The sequence below is a fragment of the Stegostoma tigrinum genome, chromosome 26, assembly GCF_030684315.1.
Source record: "Stegostoma tigrinum isolate sSteTig4 chromosome 26, sSteTig4.hap1, whole genome shotgun sequence".
In the NCBI taxonomy this organism is placed as follows: Eukaryota; Metazoa; Chordata; class Chondrichthyes; order Orectolobiformes; family Stegostomatidae; genus Stegostoma; species Stegostoma tigrinum.
Genome location: NC_081379.1, coordinates 8,393,747 through 8,417,427, shown reverse-complemented (window position 1 = coordinate 8,417,427; position 23,681 = coordinate 8,393,747).

Sequence of the window (23,681 nt, the reverse complement as noted above, 5' to 3'; positions counted from 1 at the left end):
TAGTTCCTGACTGAAATAACTCCACACAGGCTGGTAGCCAATCATGTTTATTTACACATGATGAGTCCTTGACACTGATCCAGCTCCCCCATAAGCAGCTTTCAGAATGAACAAAACGTCTGACACTCCTGTTTAGCTATCAGCCAAGACTCCCTGATTGGACCAGATTAATAGCCCCAGTTAGGGAACTCATATTCTGTGTAGTCCATCTGGCTCACCACACTGTAATCACTGCATCCACCCCCCGTTGAGTCCGAGGATATGGACCGGTTTTCTTTGAAGCTCCATCTGGGGTGTGTTAGCACCAGGTCAGGTTCCTCCAACTCTGCCTCGGATGAGGGCAATGAATAATGCACAGTAACTTGCCTCTTGAGCCCGGAGCATCTCAGAAGAAATTCATTCTCTTCTTCAAGCAGCAAAGGCTACAACATCTGCTATGTCCATCTCAGATTCCAAGGTATCTCCAACACTTGATGGAGAGGGAGACCCCATGGGTTCTGAAACAGACAGTTGAGGAGCCGGGCACATTTTGCGCTGCACCATTTGCCAATCAGATTGCCCACATGTTTGTTCAAGACTGTCACACCTACCTGAACTTTATGTGTCACTGGACCTGACCTCACGTCAACCATGCCTCTTACTCATGTAGGGCCATTCCTGTGGTGCCTACATCAAATATCACACATTGATGTAAATCATCTCTCTTGCTTAGTGAATTCTTGTGTCCACCATTGGTGTGCTTAGCCCACTGGCCATGGACATTCTTGAGGCCTGCCCCCTCTACCTTGCACAAGCCAAGATTAGCAACTATAGGCCAACAAGAACACCACACATAGAAATAGCGAGACCCCAGGCAGAATCTTATCGGGGTCTGAGCAATGTGGGCATTGGTGAGATTTGTGGCAGAATCAAGCAAGAAGTGAAGCAGGGCCACACCTCGGTGTTTGGAGCATCTCACTCGATTTTTCATGCGTTTGTCAAGCCGTGTGGTTGGGTTGCTCATTTGATGGGGATTATTGCTCGCTGAATGTCTTTCTCATGGCCCAACTCGTCTCATCAATATTCAAGTCCTGTCATACCAAACACACCGAACAGTTTAGACATTAAGAAAACTAGGCATGAATGAGAGAACAGGTACCTTGCAAATTCAGCTTGTAGGGCTTCCATGTTGTAAATGGCCAAACAACAGCTCAGGGTACACTCCACAATGACCAGCCACATGCAGCCCTGGTCCATGAACACTGGCATCATGCATTTGCCAACCCATCGTCACAAACATCATGGCAACTCTCCAATACACCTGCGAACTGCTCAGGAAGCACAGTATGGCATTATAAGCAAATGGGATTGAAAGGCTGCGGCAAGGGACAGAGGGATGGGCACCTTGCTCACAGATCGGACTGGGGGCATCTCCGGGCTGCTCACTTCCTCTCTTGGCACCTGTGTAACTCTAAGTTATAAACTGTGCACCAGCTGACAAGGAGGATGGACAGAGCCCTAATGTGGTACAGTGGTAATGTCCCTAACCCTAAACTGGGATGCATGGGTTTAAGTGCCCACCTGTTCCAGATGTGTGTAATAAGATCTCTGAACAGGTTGATTAGAAAAATAAGCTAAACCCACACAGCCATCATCATTCAGCACCATGCCCTAGCCATTGAAGCCAACTCATCAGCAAATTGGTCAAAAATTGGCATTATTTTTACAAGTTTTTTTTTAGGATGACTGGATAATTGTGTTCTTCCTCGCATCACACTTAAACTCCTGAAAAAATCTGTGAAGTAAGCATTGAAATAAAACTTTGTCAGAGTCAAACCTGGCAATTTTTGTCACTTCTGTACATAGATTCTGCAGCAATTTCCGATGGGACCACTAAACAGTTGGACAGGAGGCAGCCATTCTGCACCGAAACAAAATGATTGAAATGTCATTTCAGCTTCAAAGTATCGGAGATAATGGGAACTGCAGATGCTGGAGAATCCAAGATAATAAAATGTGAGGCTGGATGAACACAGCAGGCCCAGCAGCATCTCAGGAGCACAAAAGCTGACGTTTCGGGCCTAGACCCTTCATCAGAGAGGGGCATGGGGAGAGGGTTCTGGAATAAATAGGGAAAGAAAATTCAAAAAAGATCTCAGACGTGTGGCATTACACTTGCCCTTTTGGCAACCTACAGCCCTGAAGGTAATAAAATGTGAGGCTGGATGAACACAGCAGGCCAAGCAGCATCTCAGGAGCACAATGCTGCTTGGCCTGCTGTGTTCATCCAGCCTCACATTTTATTATCTCAGCTTCAAAGTGGATGGGTGCTTTTAAACTTTGACCAGAGCTAGAAATGCAGAAAAATAATCTGCAGGAATTGAGAAGCTTAATGTATGATCTGACCAAAGTCTTGAACATATAAACAGGAAAGGATAGGTTAGGTAAACTATTTCCATTGTTGGAGATTCTAGAACCAGGGGACATTTTCTGAAAATTAGGGCCGGACCATTCAGGAGAGATGTTAGGAAGCTTTCCTACACACAAAGGATGGTAGATGTTTGGAACTCTCTTCCACAAATGGCTATCATTCAGCATCTACTTGCTTGGTCAGGAACAAGTCTAATGTAGCAGATATAGCTATCCTCAGCATCCTTGAACTGGACATGTGATAATATAGAATTATATTAAGCCAAAAGACAGAGCTTTAGCGACAGAAATAATCATTAGCTGGCAGCTTGATTTATCTTTGAGCAAGTCAATTTTCAACCCATCAGACCTGGCCTCTCTGTGAGCACTGAATCAGGACCTATTCTTCGAAAGGCAGGAGTTAGGGTTGGCAAAGGTTTTGATCAATCAAGCACTCTATCGCAACGTTGGCTTAAATGACAATGAATCAAAAAATCTCTGTCGTTTTACAGTGTCTCCTTCAAATAGTAGTGTTGGTGATCCCCACCCACGCATGAACACAGGCACTCACACAGAAAATACCATGTTGGCAAGTTCTTTTCCCTTTTATTATATGGTATTAGAGTAGTCAGACATCCAAGTGAGAGCTGATGAACCAGTGCCCCCTGCTGGCTCAGGGCTGGGTTACATGTTAGGCAAATGGGCCAAAGAGGAAGACAAGTCAGTGCTAAGAAAGCAGGGCCAAAAAGATAATAAAGTGTGAGGCTGGATGAACACAGCAGGCCAAGCAGCATCTCAAGAGCACAAAAGCTGACGTTTCGGGCCTAGACCCTTCATCAGAAAAGACCCTCCATCATCCTTTTCTGATGAAGGGTCTAGTCCTGAAATGTCAGCTTTTGTGCTCCTGAGATGCTGCTGGGCCTGCTGTGTTCATCCAGCTTCACACTTTGTTATCTTGGATTCTCCAGCATCTGCAGTTCCCATTATCTCAGGGCCAATAAGTTATTGGTTGTAGGACTCCACTAGCCCTTTCCCACAGTCAGGATCGTCATTACAGGCTGATTTCTAGAAAATCTCAATGCAAAGAGAGTGCATGTGGATGTCGGACCAGAGTTAGTCCATTTTCAGTGGTCCTGGAGGAAAGTAATCTGCTGCTCATAGAATCTATGTGTCGAATAGGGCTATTCAAGAGATGAGGGTGGGTGAGGATTGGTAGTGAGGACAACTGATATAAAGGCTGCCACATGAACCTCAAAGTTTGAAGAAACAGAGGAGAAAATGTTTGTTTTGTTTTAGCTCATGCCAGGCACCTTCAGGAAGGGCAATCTTGTGTTGGTCACAAACAAATGTAGCACAGGCTTTGCCATCCTTTTCCTCTTAGGCGGTGGAATTTTTAAGACTTATGACACCAGGGATTGTTCCCTTACTTTTTCTGTTCCTTTCTGTGAGTCCTTAAAGTTAGATTTTCCTCTATTGCCCAAGCTTTAACTGACTCCAGGCCACTCCCGTCTCAGTGAAAATCTAAGCTGATAAGGCAGACAACTACATTTTAGATTTTATAAACCTTACCAACAATGATTTAGAATATTTCCAAATCATGAGACAAAACTCAACTCCAATAGTTATAAAATGTGACCAGAGATTACTTCTTATTCAAAGAATCTTCAGAGCTGTGATATAAAAAGCTTTGCAATTATGTAAACACACTTGTTGAAATCTCTGAGGGCATTTCTAACACAAACTCATTGGTGCTTTAATACTGTAAAATAAGGTCTTTGACCTCTATTTTTATTTTTGGAATGCAGATCTCATCCAGCCCATTTTCACAATCAATAACCTTCACAAATAACAATTACTTTTAATACGAGATTGATTTAGGACTCATTTTCAGTGCAAAACACTAATATTCGACCCAACAGGTCTCTCTGCAATTTCAAGTGAATTTTGTACATCCTCAATAACCGAAGCTATATGGGGACTCAAATTAACTTGTCCAATATACAGGCAATTTCAAGAGTTCTCAGCCCAATTTAGTTAAATAAATTGAATGCTTGGACAGTAATTGTTGTTTTCTTTACAACTGTTTGCATTTTTATAGTTCTTCATGGAAACAGCAAGTGATTATGAATAGGTTAGGAAAAACAACAGCAAAGACAGTTTACACAGGTGGGCTAGTGATATCTAAAGAGCGATAAGGGGGTCTAGGAGCAAGCATCAGGAATTAATACTGAGATAGTTGAAGCTTCTGCTATTGAAGAAGAAACACAAGAAGATGGGATGTAAGGAGGGCAGAGTCAGAAGACCATCAGATAGAACATAACACTGGAGGATTTGCAAAGGATTTGATGGGGACCGGGGCCAATTTCAGGATAAGGATTTTGCATGGGAGACAATAGAAGATGGTCGAAATGGGAATGATGGACAGACATTTGCATTTATCACCCATTTCTAGTTGCCTTGAGAAGGTGGGGGTGAACTGCATTCTTGAACCTATGCAGTCCATTTGATATAGGCAGATTCACAATGTTGTTAGGGAGGGAATTTCAGGAATTTGACCTGGCGACAGTGAGGAATAGTAATATAGTTCAAACCAGGATGGCAATTGGCTGGGAGGGGAAGTTGCAGGTGGCAGTCTTCCCATGTATGTGCTGCCCTTGTCCTTCTAGGTGGACGTGGTTGTGGGTTTGGAAGGTACTTTGAGGATCTTTGCTGAATTTATGCAGTACGTCTTGAAGATAGTATTCATTGCTGCTACTGAGTATTAGTGGTGGAGGGAGTGGATGCTGAGGGGTCTAGTACCAATCAAATGGGCTGCCTTTGTCGTGGATGCTGTAAGTTTCTTGAGTGCTGCTGGAGTTTCATTGATGCAGGCAAATGGCGAGTATTCTATCACACTACTGACTTGTGCCTTGTAGTTGGTGGACAGGCTTTGGGGAGTCAAGAGATGCGTTGTTCACTGCATGATTCATAGGCTTTGATCTAGTCTTGTAGCCACAGTATTTACTTGGCTGGTCCAATCGCATTTCTGGTCAATGGTAATCCTCAGGCTTTTGATCAAAGGGAGTTCAGTGTTAGCAGTGCCAACGAATGTCCAGGTGCGATGATTAAATTCTCTCTTGTAGGAGACTATCATTTCCTGGGGCTTGTATGGCACATGTGTTATTTGTCACTTTTCAGCCCAAGCCCAGATATTGTCTGGGTATTCCTGCATTTGAACATGGACTGCACCATTATCTGAGGAGACATAATTGGTGCTGAACATTGTGCAGCCATCAGCAAATATCCCACTTCTAACCCTGAGTTAAAGGTAAAGTCATTAAAAGCATTTGGACATAGAACAACCACTTCACCAAAACTGTTTCAGTGATAATGGGAACTGCAGATGCTGGAGAATCCAATGAAGGGTCTAGGCCCGAAACGTCAGCTTTTGTGCTCCTGACATGCTGCTTGGCTGCTGTGTTCATCCAGCTCCACACTTTGTTATCTCACTTCACCAAAACTATTCATTAAGAAACCTCTGAAACATACTGACCTCATTCATTAAAGTATTAGATGCCTATATTCAGTTTGCTTAAAGTGCTTAACACTCCAGGTAATATTGGTATTTATGAATATAAGCATGTCACCAAAATACATTTTAACTACTTAGAGTCAGAGATATCCAGCATAGAAACAGACTGTTTGGTGCAACTGGTCCATGACAACCAGATAGCCCATATAACTCTAATCCTATTTGCCAGCATTAGGCCCATATCCCTCTAAACCCTTCCTATTCATATACCCATCCAGATGCTTTCTAAATGTTGTAATTGTACCAGCCTCCACCACTTCCTTTGGCAGTTCATTCCACATACACACTATCCTCTTGTGAAAAAGTCACCCATTAGGTTTCTCCTGTATCTATCAACTCTCACCTTAAACCTATGACCTTTAGTTTTGGACTCACCTACCCCAGGGAAAAGACCTTGCCTATTTGCCCTATACACGTGTCTCATGATTTTATAACCCTTTATGATGGTCATCCCTCAGCCTCCGATGGTCCAGGGAAAATAGTACCAGCTTACTCAGCCTCTCCTGATAGCTCAAACCCTCCAACCCTGGCAACATCTTCATAAATCTTTTCTGAACCCTTTCACAACATCCTTCCTATTGGAGAGAGACCAGATTTACACGTAATACTCCAAATGTGGCCTAACCAATGTCCTGTACAGCCACAACATGACCTCCCAATTCCTATATTCAATGCCCTGACCAACAAAGGCAAGCATACCAAACACCTCCTTCACTATCCTATCTACCTGTGGCTCCACTTTCAAGGAACTATGAACCCGCACTCCAAGGTCTCTGTTCTGCAACACTCCCCAGGACCTTACCATTAATTTCACAAGTCCTGCCCTGATTTGCCTTTCCAAAATTGAGCACCTTACATTCATCTAAATTAAACTCCATCTAGAAATAAAAAAGGGATGATCACCTTATTGGCACTGTACAACAGACCCACCAATAGTCAGCAGGAACTTTAGAAGCAAATTTGTAAGGAGATCTCAGTTATCTGTAAGAATAAAAGGATGGTTATGGTATGGGATTTTAACTTTCCAAATACAAAACCGGGACTGCCTATAGTATTAAAGGCTTGGATGGAAAGGAATTTGTTAAGGGATCACAAGAAAATTTTCTGATGCAGTATGTGCATGTATCTACTAGAGAATGCAAAACTTAGTGTACACCTGGGAACTAAGATGGGAAGGTGACTGAGGTTTCAGTGGGGGTGCACTTTGGGGCCTGTGACCATGAAAAGGATAGACTGGATCTTAAAAAGTTAAAAGTTCTAAATTGGAGGAAGGCCAATTTTGACAATATTAGGCAAAAACTTTCAAAAATTGATTGGGGGTGGATATTTGTAGGTAAAGGGATGGCTAGAAAATGGGAAGCTTTCAAAACTGAAATAACAAGAGTCCAGACACAGTATGTTCCTGTTAGGGTGACAGGCAAAGTTGTTAGGTGTCGGGAATGCTGGATGACGACAGAAATTGAGATTTTGGTCAAGAAAGAGAAGCAAGCATATGTCAGGTATAGGCACAGATGAAGCAAATCCTTATAAAGGCAGTAGTAGTATATTTAAGAGGGAAATCAGGAGGCCAAAAAATGGACATGAAATAATTTAAGCACATGGGGTTAAGGACAATCCAAAAAGGGATTCTACAAACACATTAGGGACAAAAGGATAACTAGGGAGAAAAATATGGCCCCTCAAAGATCAACAAGACCACCTGTGTATGGAACTGCAGGAGATTAGGGGGAGATAGTGAGTGAGTATTTTGCGTCAATCTTTACTTTGTGAACAAGTTAATATTTACTTTTCAAACACATTAATGAGGAAGGCAGAAAATAGGCATTGGTGGCTTAGTGGTAATATCTATGGACTAGTATCCCAGGGGCCCAGGTTAATGCTCTGCAAACATGGGTTTGAACTCTATTATGGTAACTGGTGGGATTTAAGTTCAATTCATAAGATCCAGAATTAAAAGCTATTCTTGGTAATGGAGACTACAAAATGATTGTTGAGTGGTATAAAATTCCACTTGATTCACTAAGGAAGGAAATTTGCCATCTTTACCTGGTCTGGCCTATGTGACTCCAGACCCACAGCAACGTGGTTGACTCTTAACTGCCCTCTGAAAGTGGCCAACCAAGCCACTCAGTTCAAGGGCAGCTAGGGAAGTGACCGTCTTAATGGACATGTGCCTGGAGAGGACTAACGCAGCATTAGGGGGAAAAGGCTGGAGTGTGATTAAGTTAGGCCATTGTTTCAAAGAGCCAGCATAGGTACAGTAGATCAAAAGCCCCTTTGAAACTAAGATCCTATGACACCTCAACTTTGTTCTCAAACAAAGTTTCAAACAGGAATTCACCACATAAAACTCTCACCTTTCATTAAAAAAGAAAAATATTGTGGATGCTAGGAATCTGAAACAAGTACTGAGAATGCTGAAGAAACACAAGAACATAAGAAATAGGCTATCTAGCTCCTCCAGCATACTGCTCCATTCAATAAGATCACAATTGACCTTTTTGTGGACTCAGCTCCACTTATCCACCCGTTCACCATAACCTTTAATTCTTTTAATGTTCAAAAATCTGTCTTTGCCTTAAAAACGTTCAATGAAGTAGCTTCAACCATTCCACTGGGTAGGGAATTCCACAGATTCACAACCCTTTGGGTGAAGAAGTTCTTTCTCAACTCAGTCTTAAATCTGCTCCCCCTTATTTGGAGGCTACGCTCCTAGTTCTAGTTTCACCTGCCAGTGGAAACAACCTCTCTGCTTCTATGTTATCTCTTCCCTTCATAAATCAAACTCAACAGATCTGGCAGCATCTGTGGAGAGAAATTGAGTTAACACTTCAAGAAGAATCATAACAGGCTTAAAACATTAACTCTGTTCCTATTTCCAAATCTGGTCTCTCCCATCCATAGCCCCTTCACTTAACAAGGCTTCACCTATCATGGTCTACCTACAATGTTCCTGGTCTCACTGAGCTGCTCAGAATATTTGCAGAACCTGCTGAGGTAAGGAAAACATGAATCGCATTTCAGAAACATCTTCATCTTGCCACAAGGCTGCAAGTGAGAGCAAGAACGTGCGGCATTGCATCACTTCCTCTGATGATGACAGCTGTCTCATTAGCATGTCATGCAATCAGAACTAGCCCTTTACCTTAACTACTGTCTTCATAATTTAAACCAAGACTCTTCCAAGCTTGCTAAATCTTTCCACAAAAGCCTTTTAAAGGTCATATTTATACTGACAACATCCTCTCTCAATTTTCATTCCACACTTGCTTAACTTTGAGTCCTGTAACTTTTAGAAGTCTTTTGCCACATTAAAAAAGCAGAAAGAAATATTTACTTTCAGATCACACCTTCCACAATCACAGGACACACAAAAATGTGTTCCATATTTTGAAATGTCAACACTATTATAATGTAATGTGGCAGCAAATTTTAAAAATAATTTGGGTGCTATGAGCAGCAATATGTTAATTACAAAGATTAGGGACGTTGGTTAAGGAATAAACAATAACTGGGACATCAACCTCTTCCATTTAAAAACTCATCTGAGAGGACGTTCCTTCATGCAGTGCTGAAGTTTCAGCCTAGATTTTACTCTCAGGGCGCTGGATTGGAATTGAATAGAAACCTAAATTATAGACCAGCTGTCTGCATTAAAGAGATCTTAACGCCTTCACAAGCCAGGGCTTCTGACTCAGGGAAAGACTGTTAACAACCAAGTGACATACATTATCTCTGCATTTGGCCAGCAGTTTCTAGTAACTTGGGACAGATGAGGATTGAATCCAATGCTAATTCTTATTTCTATTCACTGCTGGAACTGGAGCATCTCTGGCTAGGGCATCATTTATTGCCTGTTCTTAGCTGCCTTTAAGAAGTTGGTAGTAGGCTGCCTTCTTGAACCACTGCAGTCTATAGCCCACAATGCTGTTAAGGATGGAATTCCAGGATTGTGACCTAGCAACAGCGAAGGAACATATTTCCAAGTTAGGAGGGGAACTGAAATGCGGTGGTGTTCCCACGTAATGTGCTGCTGCTGTCCTTATAAGTGGAAATGGTTGTGGATTTGGAAGGCTCTGTTATGCAATGAAAACTATTAAAATTTATTGAGTGTAACTATATACAGAAGTCACGGACAGTGGGATGTCACTTGTGTCTTCTTTGGTCAGGTCTCAGTCCTACACAGCTCCTTACACACATGCTCTGATGCAATAGCAGCTGTAGAATTCAACCTTTACTCTATATGTCACTCAATAAGCACTGCTTTGACTGAAAGTTCATGCTGCAATTTATGAATCATAATAAACTTTTAAAGTTTTTGTTTGGTTGCAGGTCACGGAGAGAACAGTAGTGGCCAACAATAACCATCGAGTTCACTAAAATTCTTTAAGGAATAAAATCTGCCGCCCTTACTTTGTCTGGCCTACATGTGATTCTGGACCCACAGCAATGTGGCTGGCTCTTAACTGCCCTCTGGAGAAACAGGGATAGGTAATAAGTGCTCACTTAGCCAGTGATGGCCACATGTCACAAACAAGTTAAAAGAACAATCATGATTTACAACCAAAGAAATGCACATGAATGTTTAAACGCAAAAATGTGAAGTTTGTTTTCCCCACCAGAATGCCAGCTTGTACATGATTTTCCAGAAAGAAAATAAACAAGAAAATCAATTGGCAAATTCACCATGTGGTTGAAAAATACATTCTAGTTGTGTGGCTGCATTTAGGTGAAAGAGAGGGTAGGTGAATATCAGCTAGCATTCCTGACTTCTAATCACAACACGGTGAGCCCACTCAACAGAACATGTCTGTATGCACTGAGCAAGAACAAGAGCAGACTTAATGACAGTGATGGCACTATGTAGAATGGCCACTTGGACGAGGTACCAAAGCAAGATTTATACCCAATAAGAACCTTACACCAGCAAAAGGCAATAGGTTTAGGAAAAGAATGTAGAAAATTAGGGACTCAGAACCTCAGAAGTAAATATTGCTCCAGATTGAATGACATTTTGATGTTTGAACAGTCTGCAAGAATATCTCCTCTAATGTCCTCATTATTTAACTCAATTTGACAACATAGTTATTATGTAGTTTGTTTTTTTTTCTACATTCCTTTATTCTCATTCAAATTATGGCTGAAATTCAAAAGAGCTAATCACATCTGTTAAAATACAAATTAAAAATGCATGGAATAAAGCACAGAAAAGAAATTGTGAATTCAAGTATGATCCTTTTTTCTCATTCAACTATCTCTGATGTTTTGCTTATACTTTTCACTCAAATCGGTGAACATAATTGCCATAATAATGGTCTTTATCACAAATAAGGGAGGACTTGGTTGTTCATTGAATAATAAATTCATAGACATTTACTGCATGAAATGAGGTCTTTCAGCCAATTATATATATATCGTGGCCTGTAGCCAATCAGCGTAATCTCACTTTACAGCTTTGGTTGTAACATTTTTTGGACAACTCCAGACACATTCTTAATTTCTCTCAGGGTTCTGCCTCTACCACCCTTTCATACAGTGAGTTCCAGGTCTCTACTGCTCTATTTAGAAATATTTCCCTTCAGATCACCTCTCAGCCTTCTATTTCTTATACTAAATCCATGTCCCCCGAGTTATGGGCCCCCTCAAACAAGAGGCAGGGTGCCTTTCTACTCCCTCTAAAAACAAACTCTCAAAATTTTATTTGCTTCAATTAGGATTCCATTCAGCCTACTCTGTTCTAAAGGATACCAGCTTGGTTTCAAGGCTGAACAGCTCTCCAGAGAATCAAACAAGGGACATTTTGGCAGATGGGGCAGTACTAACTGGGGTGGTCCTGTCCTAACTGGAGAATTGTGAGGCACAATGGTGGAGTCACAACTGTGGGAGAGGGGAGAGAGGAGGGAAGAGGGGGGAGGGGTGGAGATGCACTGTTTAAAACCAAAAGATTGAAAGTATGAAACAATGGCTGCCCCAGCAACAAGGATACAGATTAACCTTCTCCGTTAAAGAACAGTCCTGTAAAAAGGGCAGCATAGTGGTTAGCATTGCTGCCTCACAGTGCCAGTGATCTGGGTTCAATTTCCATCCTCTGGCGACTGTGTAGAGTTTGCACATTCTCCCTGCATCTGCGTGGGTTTCCTCCCACAGTCCAAAGATGTGCAGGCTAGGTGGATGGGCCATGCTAAATTGCCCAGAGTGTTCAGGGGTGTGTATTTTATGTGGGTTATAGGGGGATGGGTCTGGGTGGGATGCTCTGAGGGTCAGTGTGGACATGTTGGGCCAAAGGGCCTGTTCCCATGCTGTAGGGATTCTATGATTCTAAAATCTAGGATGGTTAGTCACCACGCCCAGCATGTTCAATCCTTCCTCATAATGGAAATTCCACAGCCTGGACAACATCCTTGTGAACATCTGCGCTTTTTCTAGCACAATCACATCTTTCTAAAGCAACTATCAAGAAATTTCCAAGTGGATGGGGCGGGGGTGGTTAGTTGATTTTTATTTTGGAAAGTTAAACTTGGCACCAAGAGGGGGTTAATTGATTTTTCTTTAAGAAGAATACTTGGCCCTTCCTTGGCACATTGCCCTGAATGTGTTAAACTCCATGCTTGTTGTTTTTTTAACAAAACATAAGTGCTCACAAAGATTCTTTAGTGTGGTGAATCTGCTGAATATACAGGAGCCTTTAGCAATTTGAGACAGACTGTAGCAGTCACCTTGTGAAAAGGAGCATCCTTGAGAAGCACAATAACGTAGGAAATAGAAGTGGGAGTAGGCTACTCAGCACAGAGAGTCTATTCCATCACTCACACAGATTATAGCTGATCATTTACCTCTACACTACTTACCCCATTGTCATTGACGCTTTCATCGATATGGAAAGAACTTACACACCCTGGGATTGCCCAAGTGCTTCAAAGCCAAGAATATACAACCACTATCATTTAGCGAACAATTAACACAAAGCTCTCCACACAACAGCAAAGAAAGGTATAGATAGAGACAAAAAAAACCCTGCTGATGCAGGAATCCAGGTATACAAACAGGAGGCTGGAAGAATGCAGTAAGTCAGAGAGTATCTGGAGGAAAGGAACAGTCAATGTTTCATGCATAACCCTTCATCAAGACTGGATAGAGATAATCAACTCCTACAATTTGGTCAAAGGTTACCAGGGATACTAGGACCAATTCCCTTCTCTCCTTCAGTTAACACTTTGGAACTTATATAAACTGAAGACAGACTGTGTCTTGCTTTAATGCATCATCTCCAAATAGCACCTTCAAGAGTGCAGCTCTTACTCATGACAGCACTGAATTGTTTATCTCAATCTTAGACAACTGCTTCTAGGTTAAGACTTGAACTCCCAGCTCACTGACTCAACCAAGAGGTTAGTACTAAGCATGGCTGATACCAGCATACACAGTAATAAATGCTTTACCACTAAACACAAAACAACAAGTCTTTGCAAAGGTTAATAGAAATCTGAGCATCGTTGATGAAATCCAACAACATTACAACAACCCACTATATTGCCATTGCTGAATTCCCACTATCAACATCCTGGAAGTTACTATAAACTAAAAACTGAATTGGTTTAACCATGTAAATGCAGTAGCTCGAAGTCAGAGGCTAGGAATACTGTAGTGAGTAATTCACCTCCTGACTCCCCAAAGCCTGTCCACCATCTACAAGGCACAAAATCAGGAGTGTAGTGGAACACTCCCAACTTGCCTGGATGGATACAGCTGCAAAAACACTCAAGAAGCTTGATGCCATCTAGGACAAAGTTGCCTGACTTGACTGGCATCACATCCATCAACTTCAACATTTGCTCCCTTAAATCGCAGAGTCAACACAATATGCAGCAACTCAAGGCTTCTCTAACAGTACCTTCCAAACCTACAGCTTACACCATCCAGAAGACAGGGGCATCAGATGCACGGGAACACCATGGGCAAGTTCCCTTCCACGAACATAAGAAATAGTAGCAGGTGTAGGCCATCTGGGAGCAGCATACTATCCTATCTTGAACTATACTGCCATTCCTTTGTTGTCCTTGTATCAAAATCCTGGAATTCTCTTCCTATAAGTAATAAGGCTGTGCCTACATGCCAAGGTGTGCTGTAGTTTAAAAAGGCATTTCACTAGCATATTGTCCAGGGCAACTAGGGATAAAGCAATAATATCTGGCCTAGGTAACAACACCCTCATCCCATAAGCAAGTTTTTAAAAGTTCTATGCAATAAGTCTTTTGGATGTTAATGCAACATAAGTGTGATGAGGTTCTAACAGAGGAGGATTTACAGATATAAAAAGTTGCCTTCTTGTAACACTGCAAGCAGCACGAGGATGAGAGTTGCCACAGAGCTAATTACCTTCTGATTTTCACTTATCACTTGACATCCAGTTATGATGCTTGTAAAGTATTTTTCATAATGACAATATATTTCCGGGATCCCCAGGCTGTTGCTGTAAACAAGCACAGAAAGATTAACCAGATGTCCCAGACTATCATCCAACACGTTCTGCCTCTTGAACAAAATGTAAATGCTACAGAACCAGAATTACTTTGTTACAGGAGACAAATTGTATGGCTTTGAACTGCAAAGCTGGAAATGACATGGATTGCAAGGGTTTTTTGGCCCTTTCAGTTATTATCAGGTGGCAAATATAATCACATTTGCAACCAAATAGATGTCAGCTGTGGCCTGAGGTTTAATGGTATAACTCAATGGAGCCAATCAATTGTAATGTTTTGCTTCGAAGCATTCTCTAATGGGCAGTCAACAGATAGGTTGAAAATGAATCTTCTACTGATATATCATTGCCACACAACGAGATATTCAATTGTAACAACCACACACAGCTCAGTAGAGTCAATGGAACATTCGTGATCCATTCCAGCAATAGAAAAAAACTTGTAACCTTATACAGTCATAGAACTTTTTCAGCACACATATTTGGCCCTATAAAGTCATGCTGACTTTCTGTAAGTCAGTTCTAAACCCCTATTTTGTTCCTGTAGCTCCAGACCTTTTATTCATTTCTACTTCCATCCAGTTTCCTTTTGAAATCATTGATCATCTCTACTTTAAGCACACTTGTAGGCGAGGGTGAGTTCCAGATTATTATTTGCTGAGATAGAAGTTCTTTCTACATCACCCTTTATCTCTTGCCTAAAAACTTAATTCTGTGTCCCCTAGTTTTCTATCAACAAGCAGGAACGTATTTTTTTGTCTACCTTACCTAAACCTGTCTTAATCTTGTACACCTTTCAATCATTTCTCCCTTCAATTTCCTTTGCTCCAATGAGGAAGAAGTTCAACTTTTCCAATCAAACCTTATAAGTAAAATTCCTCAATCCTACAATCATTCCGGTAAATCTCCTCTTTAGCCTTTCGAGGACCCTCAAATTGTTCCAAAATTGTGGTAATCAGACTCTGTTATAATACTCTAGATATGACCTAATCAAGACTTGCATAGAAATGTAGAAGATAGAAGCAAGAGTAGGCCATTTGACCACTTGAGCCATTCATTATGATCATGGCTAATCATCGAGTTCAGTACCCTACTTTCACCCTCCCCCATATCCCTTGACCCCTTTAGCCACAAGAGCTATATCTGCCTCTTTCTTGAAAACACAGTGTTTTGGCCTCACGCATTTTCTTTGGTTGTGATTTCTACAGGCTGACTTCTTTTGGAGTATGGCATATAATTCTGGTGTCCCTCCTATAGGAAGGATGTTGTGAAACTTGAAAGGGTTCAGAAAAGATTTATGAGGAGGCTACCAGGTTTGTGCTATAAGTAGAGGCTGAACAGACTGGGGCTATTTTCACTGGAGCGTCAAGACTGAGGGCTGATCTTCTAGAGGTTCATAAAATCATGACGGGCATGGATAAGGGAAATAAACAAGGTCTTCTCCCAGTTAGGGGAATCCAAAACGAGACGGCATTGTTTTAAGGTGAGAGGGGAAACCTAAGGGACAACATTTTCACACAGAGGGTGGTGCGTAAGTGTAATGAGTTGCCAAAGGAAGTGGTGGAGGCGGGTACGATTACAACATTTAAAAGGCAGCTGGATGGGTATATGACTAGGAAAGGTATAGAGGCATATGGGCCAAATGCTGGCAAATGGGACTAGATATAAATGGGATATCTGGTTGGTATGGACAAGTTGGACCAAAAGGTCTGTTTCTATGCTGTATATGTCTTCCACTCAATGACTATCTCGGTGAGAAGATTTTCAACTTGCCTCAGTCCTAAAATGTTTACCCCTTGTCTTTAAACCACAATCCCAGTCCTGTGCTCCTCCACCATTGGGGACTTCCTTCCTTTTAAGTTCTGTTAGAATTTTGTAGCTTTCTATGAGAAACCCCTTCATTGTTCTAAATTCCTGCGAATACAATCCTAACTGACTTAGTCCCTCCTCATTCATTAGTCCTGCCATCCCAGGAATTAATTTGGCGAACCTTTCCTATTCTCACTCAATAGCAAGAACATCCTTCCTCTGCTGCATTTGCTATGCAGCTTCCCACTCACTCAGCCTTTCCAAATCACACTGTAACATCTCTGTATCCTCGTCACAGCTTACACTTCCACCCAACTTTGTGTCATCTGCAAATTTGGAGAAATTACATTTAGTTGCCTCCTCTAAATCATTAACATACAATTGTGACTAGCTGGGATCTGGTATCAACCCCTCTGGTATCCCACTAGTGACCCATTCATTTCTGCTCTTTGTTCCCCGTCTGCTAACCAATTTTCTATCCACCTCAATACCCTACCCACAATCCCATGAGCTTTAATTAAAAACACTAACATGATATATGGGATTTTGCCGAAAGATTTGAGCAAGTCAAATAAACCACATCTACTGGCTCCCCCAATCAACTCCATTCAATTCATTCTTAATGAATTCCAGTAGATTTGTCAAGCATGATTTCCCTTCTGAAAATCCATGCTGACTACGATTGATCTCTCCACTATTTTCTAATTGCTCTGCAAGAAAATCCTCGATTCCAGCATTTTTGTCATACCAGTATCAGAATCACGGATCTATAATTCACTCCTTTTTAAGTAGTGGGGTTAGATTAGCTACCTCAAATCTGTAGGAACTGTTCCAGTGTCTATAGAACCTTCAAAGATGACCATTAATCCATCAACTGTTTCAAGGGTGACTTCTTTAAGTAGTCTGGCATGGAAAGTATCAAATTATCATAAAATAGATAATTATCTAACCATAACTTAGTATTATTCATCATTCTTCAATCACATCAATTTTCCCAACACCACTCCTCTATTAATACAGACTTGCTTCAGCACCTCCTTCTCACTAAAACCCATTTTCCTGTCATTTGGGTCGTGTTAATTATGGAGAAAACAGAAGCAAAGTATGAATTTAGTTCATCTGCCATTTCTTTTCTCCCCGATATAAATTTCCCTGTTTCTGACTATATGGGACCTCCGTTAGTTTTCACCAATCATTTTCTGTTTACATACCTATGGAAACTTTAACAGTCAGTTCTTACGTTACCTGCAAGCTTACTCTCATACTCTATTTTTCCCTTGTTAATGAATCCCTTTGTCCTCCTTTGTTAACTTCTAAATAGTTGCCCTCAGGTCTATTGTTTTCTCTTGACAATTTGTATTCCTTTTTTTGTATCTAATATAATCTCTAACATCCCTTGCAAGCAATGTTCTAGTTACTAGGATCCAGGGACAGATGGCCAATTGGATCCAAAGTTTAGATTGATTGTAGTAGACAGAGGGTGGTGGTAAAAGTTTGTTATTTAGACTGGAGGCCTGTGATCAGCAGTGTGCTGCAAGAATCAGCTCTGGGTCTACTTTTGTTTGTCATTTATATCAACGATTTGGATGAGAATACAGGAAGTATGCTCAGTAATTTTGTAGATGACACCACAATTGGTGGCATAGTGGACAATGAAGAAGGTTATCAAAGAGTACAAAGAGATCTTGATCAGATAGATCAATGGGCCAAGAATTGGCAGATGGAGTTTAATTTAAATAGATGCAAACATAAGGCAAACCAAGGCAGCACCAACACAGTTAATGGTAGGGCCCAAGGAGTGTTGTTAAACAGAGGGACCCATGGGTGCAGTTTCAATGTTTCTTGGAAGTGGCAACGTATGTAGACAGGGTGGTGAAGAAGGTATTTGGCACACGTGCCTTCTTTGGTCAAAGCACTGAGTTTAGAAGACAGGAAGTCTTGTTGCAGCTGTACAAGACATTGGTGAAGCCATTTTGGGATACTGTATACAATTTTGCTCACTCTGCTATAGGAAGGATTTTGTTAAACTCAAAAGGGTACAAAACATTTACAAGGATGTTGCTGGGGCTGGAATTATTAGGAGACGCTGGATAGGCTGAGACTTTTTTTCCCCGCAGTCCAGGGGGCTGATGGGTGACCTTATAGAGATTAATAAAATCATGCAGGGCATAAATAAAGTGAATAACCAAGGTCTTTTCCCGAGGGTGGGGAAAACTAGAGGGCTTAGGTTTAAGGTGAGAGGTGAAAGGCGAGAGGGACCTGAAGGGCAACTTTTTCACACAAAAGGTTGTGTGTATATGGAATGAGCCGCCTGAAGATGTAGTAGAGAATAGAATAGCCTCTACCAAAAAAGGCTGTTCTGTAAAGGCTATTCTCTATCTTCCCTGTGCCAGAAAGGAATAAACAATTTTTGTTGTTCCCCTATTTACATTTTGAATATTTGCCATTGTCTATCCGATTTAGTGGTGTATGTACCACCCCCACTAATGTTCTTTTTTGCCCCTTTGTATTTTTAAATTCTATCCATACAGATTCTACATTGTCTGATATCTGATATCTTTCCTCAATATCGTGTTTTTATCATCTTTAACTAGCAATGCAACTCCACTGCCTTTTCCTTTCTATCAGTCCTTACTAAATACTGAAATCCAACAAGTCGGGATGCAACTCACCAAAACAGCACATTAGAAACCTGCAACCGCTACCAACTGGAAGGAGAAGGGCAGCAGATGCATGGGGTCACTACCACTTGCAGGTTCCCCTCCAAGCCACTAACCATTCTGATTTGGAACTATATTGCTATTCCTTAATTGCCACTAAGCCAAGCCCTTCCCTAACAGCACTATGGGCATACCTGCTCCACACAGACCACAGCAAATCAAGAAGATGACTCACCACCAGCTTCTCAAGGGCAATTCGGGATGGACAATGAATGGTGGCCCAACCCAGAGACACCCATTTCCCATGAGCAGGTTTTTTTTTAAATTACAATACGGTCACTTCTGGTATGTTGATCAAATGGCAGCCCCAATCTTGAAAGCTTCAATTCATCTCCAACATTTTGGAGATGAGTTCCAGATGTCAACTGTGTGTGTATGAACATGCCTTTTAAATAAACAGATAAATATCCACAGTCAGATAGCAGACGGAAGGATTTCTGTCATTTATAGGTTATGGGGCGATGAAAATATTCTGTACAAAAATGGATCAGAAGACAGTGAAGGCAAGATCAACACTTATTCTGAAATGGTGTAAATCACTTTTCTATTCAAGTATATGGCACAAAGCGTCCTCAGCAGAATAAATATTAGGTCAAAGAAACATCCATTAGGCTGTAAAAGATCATCTCCTTTTAATAGATCCATTTCATTTGCCTGTTTTGCCATCACATCACACAGTCCAACTTCCTTCCACACCTGTATCTAATTTCTCCTGTCAACCAAATTATAGTTTTGATTTCACTTTCAGAGAGCTAACAATGAAAATTTCCACCTGTTTTTCTTATTGTACACTTCCTTAATGAGCAGATCCTTCCCCATGTTTGATAACTCCTCCAGCCTAACAAACCCTTAGAAAGGATGTATTGTCTCCATCTACTGACTCTTCCTCCTCTGCATTTATCCTCTTCCTTGGGCAATCTTGCCTTCAACCATCCAGGCAGCACACTGTGGAATTACTGAATATTCCACCCACCCAACTGCCTCTCCTCCTTTAAGACCTGCCAATAAACCCTAGTCATAACATTTAGGTCAAAGCTCTTACTGGCACCTTCCACATCCAAGACTGTCTCATAATGTTTGTGCAAATTATGCCTTTATTTAAAATTTAAAGCTGCTTTATAAATGCATTTGCTACTTTATGACAGACTCATCTCTATTTTGTCAAAGATTTCATCAGAAAGCCCAAAGTGTACACATTTCAAATAATGCATATTTTTAATGGTATTTTCAAACAAGCAAAGCGTCTGCAGTTTACTGGAAAGCAAATTAATCAGTGGAAAACACACATTGTTGTGAACCTTGTGTTCACTTTTTAAGGTCACTCAATTGGCTTGACTGGAGGCAAAGTTATTCAATTAAAATCAGTACAATTGATGTTGCAACACATAATATCGTTTTCAGTCCAATTGAGAAGTTTCTTTTATTTGTTTTTGAAGTGTGAGCTTCACTGACAAAGCCATCATTTATTGCCCATTCTTAATTGCCCTGGAGCAGGCTTTACTGCTGCCTTCATGCAAAAACATTTCACATTAAGTTGGCTCAGAATTAAATTTATATCAATTGAGCTAGGCTTTAAATTAATACTTGCAGCCCTGAAAGAAAAGCAAATCTTCCTCTTTTGTCTCCAATTTCTTCCTGTCCTGGATCCATTCAGCCTAATGTTCCACTGATGTTGAGAGCTTTCCAACACCTTGCCCCAAAATAGCTGTTCTTGATGTTTGCATTAAGATGATCCTGCCCTTACAATATCTAGGATGGTGCAATCTGACATACTCCAATGGAGGAGTACTGCACTGCCAGTGGTGCTGTCTTTCAGATGAAAAGTTATACCGATGCCCCCTTTGCCTCTCTGGTAAACACAACGTATTCCATGCTACAATTCTAAAGAATAGGAAAGTTCTCCTTTTGTTCTATTGTTTTGGGATGAGGACATCATTGGCTCGGTCAGCATTTACTGCCCATCACAAATGGCCTTCAGAAGGTGGGAGGTGAACTGCCTTCTCGAATCACCGTAGTCCATTGGACAGGGCGTTGGCCAATATTTATTCTGCAACTCATAACATGAAGAATGGATTATTTTACTGTTTCACATCAGTGTTTGCGCGATTGTGCAGTGCTCAAATCGGCTGTCACATCTCCCGCAATACAGTAACACTTTAAAATTAAAAACAAAGAAGAATGGATAGTGAAGGTCTAAAATTAAAGCAGAAGGTGCCGGAGAAACCTGCTTTCAGAACTTCTGAAGAAGAGTCACACTGGACTTCAAACGTTAACTGTTTCTCTTTCCACAGATGTTGCCAGACCTACTGTGTTTCTCCAGCATTTGCTGTGCTTGTTTAGAAATGGTGGAGATCGGAGTAAAAAGGGTGGAATATTTTCCTGTTGGAGCATAGTTTGATTGGTAGCACTGGAATTCTGAGTCTAAAAGTTGCCCTAACCCCTTGTCTGACACCTTGCAGAAAGCCAGGGGAATCCTGGTCCCTCAATCGATATCATCAGAATAGTTTATTTAATTGGTGAAACCCTACCCTGTGCAAATTGGCTGCTGTATTCCTTACATTCCAATAGCAACAACACTTCATAAGCATTTAATTTGTTGTAAAGTCTCAATGCATGAATGGTACTGTATAAATGTAAGATAGTCTTTCTAGAGATTCAGAGGAAAGAAATGGAAAATCTAAATTGATTCAGGAGATGCATTTCACCATTTGTGAGCAGGGACCAGTACAAATATGAGCATTGTGAATGTTATCTCAAAGAGGGAATGGATAGCTACTGGTCTCAGAAGGATGCAGACTGGAAAAAGGAGCACAAACCTTTACTTTGTGAAGGTCGACTCCATATTGAGAGAGTGTTTCATGGCTATACATATTCCTCAAGCTGAAAAGTCTGGCAGTTAGAATGACTGGATCAGGGCACGCAATATGAAATTAAGTCTCCAGTTTAATGTCAGGCACTTAGCACTGATTATTTTTTTGCAATCTCCTCTGTCTTTCTGCTTGATATCAGACAAGGAGTTATGTTTAATGTTTCAGCCAGATGGTAGCAGTGCTGGAAGGGCAGCATTTCCTCAGTACTCAACTGAAAGTGCCGGCCTTTACCTTTGCAAGCTAACCCCAGAAAGGGGCTTGAACTGATAACTTTTCGACTTCAAATTCGAGTGCCACTGATCAAACAATGCCCCAACAGTAAAAGTTTCTACCTTTCTCACTCTGAACTCCTCTTTTTTTTAATAAAGCTCAAGTGTCCACATCATTACTGCAAGGTGTCCAGGTAAACTTATCATGTTTCCTCTCGGTTTCTACAATAAAGACAATGAGAATAATAGTGGGGAATATTAAGAATAGGTAAAAAGAAGAGGAAAGACCCAGATGTTCCTGTAGGGGGAAAAAAAATGCATTACACACATCAGTAGCTTTGCAAACATGCACCTGAAGCATGTGTGACATTGCTCTGTTCAGGGTTTTCACCAACCTTTGGGTCACCCCCTCAAATCTCTGAAGCCACCCGTGCTTTCTATGTATCTTCCATAGCCACTGTGTTATGTACAATCATCAGAAAACATGTAATAACAATGAAGATAAGTTTAAATGTCCATGTAAGGAAAGTAATGTTGTGACAATGTGATAAGATGTACATTTTGAAGATTGGTAATTAACACTGCAAGGAAATTCCTTTAACCCACTCTTTAAAGCAGTTATTACATTGCATAAACAAATAACCATCTGCCTAGAAATCACGTTAAGTGCTGAGGACATTAATAAATCTTCATAAAACTATTTGTCATTACATTAAATAGATTTCTCAACAAGCCTCAGTATACCATTTGTTTGGGGTTTTTAGAACTCAGCCAAGCATTCATAATGGTTACGGCTATCACAAGATTAATTGCTAATTCTGAAGGCTGGCATTGAAAGGCAAATGATGTCTTCTCCATTTTTAAAACAGGTTGGTCACCTCTCCATCAAAGAAGAGGGGCAGGTACTTACCTTTCAAAAGCAGTGAATGCTTATGTCACAGTCAAAGCTGTACATTTAAATGCACATATCAAACATGAGAGCTGGGGAGATTGAGAGAAAACATGATTGAGATGTATAAAATTATGAGAGGCACAAATAGAGCAGACAGGAAGAAATTTTCCCCTTGATGGGGAGATCAATGACCAGTGGGTGTGGATTTAAGGCAAGGGGCAGCATGTTCAGAGAAAATGGGATGAGAGCTTTTTTATCCTGAGGGGAATTTGGAAGTCACTGCCTCTAAGGGTGGTAGAGACAGAAACTCTCATAACAATTAAGAACCATATAGATGTACACTTGCATTGCCAAGGCACACAAGGCTATGGGCCAAGTGCTCAAAAATGAGATTAGAATAGTTACCTAGTTTTTTTCCCCAATACATTATGGAGCTGGAGGAACACAGCTGGTCAGGCAGCATCAGAAGAGCAGGAGAGTTGCCGTTTTGGGTTTATGCCCTTCATCAGTGTAAACCCCAAGATGTTGACTTTTCTGTACCTCTGTTGCTGCCTGACTTGCTGTGTTCCTCCAGCTCCACAATGTATTGAATCTGACTCCAGCATTTGCAGTTCTTGCTATCTCCTAAGTCGAATTATTTTAGCAACATGGATGCAATAACTTTTTCCGTGCTGTAAACCTCTATGATGCTATAGCTTGATGAAAAGGTAAATTTGCTAGTACAGTTTTGATTGTGATGTTGT